This window comes from Pseudorca crassidens, chromosome 1 (assembly GCF_039906515.1).
Source record: "Pseudorca crassidens isolate mPseCra1 chromosome 1, mPseCra1.hap1, whole genome shotgun sequence".
Lineage (NCBI taxonomy): Eukaryota > Metazoa > Chordata > Mammalia > Artiodactyla > Delphinidae > Pseudorca > Pseudorca crassidens.
Genome location: NC_090296.1, coordinates 87964214 through 87971497, shown reverse-complemented (window position 1 = coordinate 87971497; position 7284 = coordinate 87964214). Strand labels below are relative to the sequence as shown.

General features: G+C 44.8%; 1 long non-coding RNA gene across 1 annotated transcript; it reads left to right on the top strand.

Moving 5' to 3' along the window:
* The first annotated feature begins 640 nt into the window (after window positions 1-640).
* Window positions 641-6932, top strand: LOC137228711 (uncharacterized). The gene is made up of 3 exons (XR_010945338.1): window positions 641-812; window positions 1272-2981; window positions 5334-6932. It is a non-coding gene; the product is annotated as an uncharacterized lncRNA (long non-coding RNA).
* The last annotated feature ends 352 nt before the right edge of the window (window positions 6933-7284 follow it).

Here is a 7284-nt window from a genome sequence, read left to right as displayed (position 1 = left end):
GCCCCTTCTGGCGGCGGCTGGGGCGACGTGCGCGCGGGCCGGAAGGGGCGCGGAATGCGGCGGGCGAGGCGGAGCGTCCTGTACTCCACGCCCCGGGGAGGTCCTGTGGGCTAGTGGGGTGGGGAGAGAGGAAGGGGCTGAGGGAAGGCACCCAATCCTGGGCCCTGGGAAGGAAATGTAAGTGCGGGAAAGTTAGCAGGGCGGTACCTTGCCTGGCGCTGGGCTCTCGCCTGCCCTCTCCACCCCTCCCCTGCCAACCTCATCCGCGCCCCAACCAGTCGGATGCGCCCTTCCTCTGGTCACACGGATCGCCTCTCGCTGCCGCTGGCTGACACCTAGGAGACCCACAGCCTCTCCACGCCGCACTCAGAAGCGGGCTCTGAACTCCACGCCCACCTGTGGGGGCGGTGGATTGGCCTCCCCGATCACTGGAGGGCGCGGTTGCGCTGGGCGAGGTGGGGTCCCTCTGGAAGCCGGGGTACGCAGGGCTCCCGGGAAGAAGCGAGCGGAGAGGGCCGAGCTCCTGGCAGCGTTCCCAGCCAGGGTGCTCAGAGTCAGCTCCTTGCACACTTGCCTCCAGTTCGTCACGAAGGGATCGAAGGCAGCCCCAGTGCTCAAGGATTTTCCCTTCCTTTGAGCTCCTTGAAGCCAATACATGATTCATTCTTTCGCAGAATAATTTCGGAACTCGGTCTGCGCTAAGCATAAACTCTAGCCTTGCCCTAAAGGAGCGCACAATCAAGTAGCAAAAATAGACATGTAAACAAATTTCGACACAGTGCGATGACTGCAACAAAAAGAAGCATTGCGAGGTTAGATGTAAATGGGTAACATTAACCGCGGGGGGCGGGCGGGGAGCGGTAGGCCACTTGAAAGGCTTCGGGAGGGTAAGCACTGCAGTAACGAGTTTTAAAGACCAAGTGAAATTTGCTCCAGTGCATTTCCCGTAGAAAGATTGCATGTGGTCCCTGGTCTGACTGAATGGCGCAATTGGAGATAAGCTGAACAGGTAAACTGATCGTAATAAAGGGTTTAAGATGGGTTAACCTGCACTCTGTCCTTCGGGCCATTGGGCTCCACTGCAGGATTTTCAGAGGCGTGCAGTTTCAGATATTTTTATTTTGTTTTTGTTGTTTTCTTAATTTATTTTTGAATATGTAACACACGTACTTGGTACAACGTTCAAGTTATAAAAGGGTATACACAGTGATCAGACATTCTGTTTTTTCTGGTGGCAACTATTGTTTCCCATTTCTTGTGTACCTTTTCAGAGTCTACAAATAGTACACATTTTATAAAAGATGGCCTTCCAAAAGATATCCTACAGCCCACTTACTCAAAGTTTGTTCCTGATCAGCAACACCTGGGAGCTTGTCAGAAATGTAGAATCTCAGACTCCATCCCAGAATCGGAATCTGCCTTTTAACAAGATCCTCAGATGATTGTATGTTAAAGTGTGAGAGGCAATGCTATACAGCCATCCATTGATAAAGAGGGATTGGAAGGAGGTAAGACAGAAGGCAAGGAAAGACTAGAATGTAAGGTCCCTAGGGCACAACCTGTCTTTTATTAACAGTTATATCTCCAGCATTTGGCACAGTATCTAATACATCAGTAAATATTTTATGAATTAATAGAGAAGAACACCATCCTAAAGCAAGGCAGTGGCCAAAGAGGAAGGAACCAATCAGATAAATAGTTAAGGGTCAGAATCAACAGAATTTAGTGACTCTGATGATTAATTTTATGTGTCATCTTGGCTAGGCCATGGTACCCAGTTTTTGGTTAATCACTAGTCTAGTTGTTGCTGTGAATGTATTTTTTGTTTATGATTAACCTTTAAGATGCAGATTTTTAGTAAAACAGATTACCCTCCATAATGTGGATGGGTCTTATCCAATGAATTGAAGGCGTTAAGAAAACACACCGAGGGCTTCCCTGGTGGCGCAGTGGTTAAGAATCTGCCTGCCAGTGCAGGGGACACGGGTTCGAGCCCTGGTCTGGGAAGATCCCACATGCCGTGGAACAACTAAGCCCGTGTGCCACAACTACTGAGCTTGTGCTCTAGAGCCCGCGAGCCACAACCACTGAAGCCTGCGTGCTTAGAGCCCGTGCTCTGCAACAAGAGAAGCCACCGCAATGAAGAGTAGCCCCCGCTCGCCGCAACCAGAGAAAGCCCACACGCGGCAACGAAGACCCAACACCGCCAAAAATAAATAAATAAATAAAATTTTAAAAATTAATTATTTTTATTTTTTTAAAAAATGGGGGCTTCCCTGGTGGCGCAGTGGTTGAGAGTCCGCCTGCCGTTGCAGGGGACGCAGGTTCGTGACCCGGTCCGGGAGGATCCCACATGCCGCGGAGCGGCTGGGCCCGTGAGCCATGGCCGCTGAGCCTGCGCGTCTGGAGCCTGTGCTCCGCAACGGAAGAGGCCACAACAGTGAGAGGCCCGCGTACCGCAAAAAAAAAAAAAAAAAAAAAAAAAGAAAAAGAAAAAGAAAACACACTGAGGGACTTCCCTGGTGGCACCGTGGTTGGGAATCCGTCTGCCAATGCAGGGGACACGGGTTCGAGCCGTGAAGATCCCACATGCCTCAGAGCAACTAAGCCCAATGCACAACAACTACTGAGCCTGTGCTCTAGAGCCTGTGAGCCACAGCTGCTGAGCCGTGTGCCACAACTGCTGAAGCCCCTGCGCCTAGAGCCCAAGCTCTGCAACAAGAGAAGCCACTGCAATGAGAAGCCCGTGCACCGCAATGAAGAGTAGCCCCCGCGCTCCACAACTAGAGAAAGCCCACGCCCAGCAACGAAAACCAAAAAAATAATTAATTAATTTTTTAAAAAAAGACAAGAAAACACACTGAGGAAAAAGGGATTCTGCCTACAGACTGCCTTTGGACTCTGCAGCATCAGCTCTTCCATGGGTCTCCAGCCTGCTGACCTGCCCTGCAGATTTGAGACTTGCCAGCTCCCACAATTACGTGAGCCAATTTCTCTTTCTTTTTCTTTCTTTTTCTTTCTTCCTTCCTTCCTTCCTTCCTTCCTTTCTTTCTCTCTCTCTCTCTCTCTCCCCCTCTCTCTTTCTTTCTTTCTTTCTTTCTCTGCGCTGCACAGCTTGTGGGATCTTAGTTCCTCAACCAAGGATTGAACCCGGGCCCTCAGCAGTGAAAGTGCCATGTCCTAACCACTGGACAGCCAGGGAATTCCCTGTGAGCCATTTCTTAAAATAAATCTTTCTCTCTATATATACACATGCTACTGGTTCTGTTTCTCTGAATAACCCTGACTAACACAGTGACTGACTGGATATGGAGGAGGAGGGGAAGGGAGCTGTAGAGGATGATGCCTTTGGAGATTGAGTGGAAGTAACATCCATCTATAGGTGCTCAAGTCAAAAACCTGGGAGCTATCCTTGCTTTCTGCCTCTCACTTACCCCTTAAATTTAGTCCATCACCAAGGTCTGTGAATTACTTCCAATGTTAATCTCGAATCCATGTCTCTTGCTACCACCTTAATCCAAGCTTTCTCTAGGCTGTTCTACTATAATATGCTTTCAGTTGGTTTTCCTTCTTCTACTCTTCCCTCTCCACAGTCCATTCACTATACACCAGGCAGTTTATTTAAAAAATGTAAATTAGATCATCACACCCCTTCCTCCTAGTTGAAATCCCTTTAGTGGCTTCTTGGTGTTTGTTTGTTTTGGATTTAGATTCAACTCCTTATGATGGCCTACAAGGCTCTGCATAATCTGACTCCTACCTCCCACCAACCCCCTTATGATGCCATTCCGTCTCATTAACATCATTGTTACTGGCCCTCTGAGGCTACTAAGCCTTTTCCTATTTTTGGACTTTGTGCTTGCTATTCTTTCTGTCTACAGTGCTCTTTCCACACCTTTACATGGTTGGCTTTTCTTCCTCCAAAATTCAGGTGTTACCTTTGTAGAAAGTTCTTCCCTGTTCTCCCTCCAGCAAGGGGCCTCTCCCAGTTACTCATCTTGTCACTCTGGTTTTGTCATAGCATTTATCACAATTTCTCATGACCTTGTTTCCTTATTTAATATCTGTTTGGAGCACAGGTATTTTGTCTGTGTTCTTTGCTACTGTATTCCCAGTGCCTGGCATGTAGTAAATGCTCCGTAAATGTTTCTGAAGATGCCTGAATGGTGTTTCTCATCATAATAAGGAATGAGGATAGGTTAAGTTTTGGCCACACAGATCTTGACATTCCTCTGAGGCATCCAAATAGAAATGTCTAGTATATATTTGGAACTAGAGAGGTCTGAGCCACAGATAGAGGATTAGGAGTTATCTGATGATGGGGGTAGATGGAATCAAGTGAAGTAGAGGCCATCTGAAGATAGGATAGAATGAGAAACCTTTAAGGACATCAACATTTAAAAGTAGCCAGGAGAAAAAGGTATATAAAGGATAGTAAGTTAAAAAAAATTTTGTATCCTTCCAATTCTACTACATTTTTTAATACAAATTTTTAAATACTATGCAATATAGTATATTTGAAAATTCACTGTTGTAAGTCAGGAGACCTGAGTTCTAAACATTCAAATGATCAGATTATATTGAACTGAACACTGGACACTTATGGTGAGGAGTGGGGAAGGCTCACAATGATTTCTCCTTTTCTGGAAATCGTCCTAGTATACAAGAGTAGGTGGGCTCCCCAAGCCATTCTACTCCCTTACCATAGCTGATTTGAGAAGGGGGGTCAGAAGGAGATTATCTATGAATCTAATGAAGCTGTAGCTTCAGGGCCCCTCATTGCATAGGCCCCTTCCATTCTTCAAGAAAGCCCTCCAAATTGTATATGCTTCAAGCTGTATAAAATCTGAATCTGCCCCTAGGTGGGATATAAATAACCCAGTGGAACCATCAAATTATCTGGTAGCTAGTCTCCAAAGATGGCCCTTTAATGAATAGTATCCAAGCCCTTATATAATTTTTGAGTCTGGGGTAGCCCTATGATTCATATTTCACCAGTAGAATAGGACAGAAGTGACACCCAAGGCTAGGCTATAACAAGCCTTGCAGCTTCCACCTGTGCCTTTTGGAATGCTCACACTGGTAGAAGCCAGCCGCCATTTAAGAAGTCTTATTACCCTAAGATTGCCATGCTGTTTCAAGATAACTTTACAGAGAGCCTGTTTAGGGAGAGAGAAGTATTCAGCCAGCCCCTGGCTGTTCCAGATTATCCCAGCAGAGATGCCAGACATGGGAGCAAAGAAGTCATCCTGGACATTCAGTCTAGTTGAACTGTCAGATGATTCCATCCACAGCTACCCTTTTTTTTTTTTTTTTTTTTTTTTGCTGTGCAGCTTGTGGCATCCTAGTTCCCTGGCCAGGGATCAAACCCGGGCCCCCTGCAGTAGAAGCTTGGAGTCCTAACCACTGGACCACCAGGGAATTTGCAATCCACAACTACGATTTGATCACAACCACAGAAGACCCCAAGCAAAAGCTGTCCAGTTGACCCCAGCCAACCCACAGATCTGTGAGAGATAACTTATCTTAAGCCTCTTAAGTCTTGAGGTGAATTGTTATACAGTGATAATGGAAAGATTCTCTTTCCCAGGACTTTAGAATTTGGAACTCAAGACTCTCAGGGCCTGGGAGTTGGTGGCAGATGACAGCAGCCTGAAGGAAAGACCTCCTGATGAAGTGATGATTTCCCAAGCGACCTTACTTCCTCTTGCCTTCCCTTGAGGTCCAGTTGTCCAGCTCTTCCTTAAATGCCATGAGGTACCCCAGTATCTTTCCAGTAAATTCCATTATTGGCCTCAGCTAAAATTTTTAACGAATACATCATAGTAGTCTTATCTGCAGATAAGAAATCTTGAGAGGATAAGCTCTGCTATACTTAAGTCTGTTTGGCACATAGTGGGCACTTAATAACTGTTGAATGACTGCATGAATAAATTTCTAGGCAAAACTGGTTTTTTCCTCAAAGAAAAACTCGCCCATCAGGCCATTGTTTCTCCTCATGAAAGGTAGTCTCAAAAGAAAATTAATACAGCTGCACCGCAAAGAAAGCTGCTTTTTTAATATATTACTAGTAAGCCCACAGCATTATAGCAATGACCTGAACTAGGAAATAGTAAATAATTGGCTAAGAAGGTGCCAGATTCAATCGAATATCCCAAGGTGAAGACTCAGGAAAGCAAGCCTGTGTATTTCTGAAGTGGTAGTACAGTCATCTGTAATTACTTGCCTGAAGATGTTCTAAGACAATGTACCTTCAAACAAACAAAAAATGTTAACAGAAAGAAGGTGAAATATAGGGGAGGTGAGGCCAAAGAATAAGATTTGGACAGTCCCCAGAGAAAAGGCTAAGCTGACCTGCAGACTTCTGGCAGATAACTAGCAGAGATGAAGATGAGGGCATCCTGTTGACTTGATATTAGCCATTATGATTCTCTTTCAGTAGACCTTTTTTCTGGTTCTACCCTTACCAAGCTGGCATCGGACTGTGATTTAGTTTCATAAGGAGGTAAATGAATGGAATTGATATTTGGCCTAAAAATTAGTGTTTTGTGAGTTTAGTTAGTGTGAACCAATTCCTCTGAATTTCATCAATTCTGAGTTGCACATTCAGAATCAATTTTCTGGACTTATAAATTGAAGTCCAAACTTTGAAATATGAGCTCATTCATTATATCATGTATTCAACAAATAATTATTGACGGCCTACCCTGTACCAAGTACTATTCTAGGCTCTGGGGTGTTAACTTCAAGGTATTAAACCACATGCAATTGAAACTAGGGTGTGAGAGTTGGAGGTGCTATGCAAAAAATACATGGGCTCTATGTATGCTTCATTGATAAAGTTTTGAAACAGAAATTGAGAATAGAATTTATTCACAGAATTGCGCATGCTGCTTTTTGAAATAAAGAAGCTGGGAGACAATTGTCAAGAACTCTGTGCTGGAGACTTCGATTATTCCTTAAAACTAATCTGTGAACCACACACTAATCTCTAGGGAAACCCTATAATCACACATAACACTATTCCCATCTTACAGATGAGCAGAGTGACTGATCCGTGTTTGTTGAACAAATTAACATTAAAACTTCTGCCTTTAAGAAGCTTCATCATTAAAGCCATAGGAGAGTAAATGCCAGCAGAAAAGAAGCAGGGCTGCTTATGGCTTATTTTTAAGTGAAGTGCCTTAAGCACCAGATTCAAAATCTCCTAAAGATGAAATAAGGCCAGGCTGAGGAGGCGGTTTTAATTGCAAATAGCACCAGATTAAAACTCATTTATAGGGA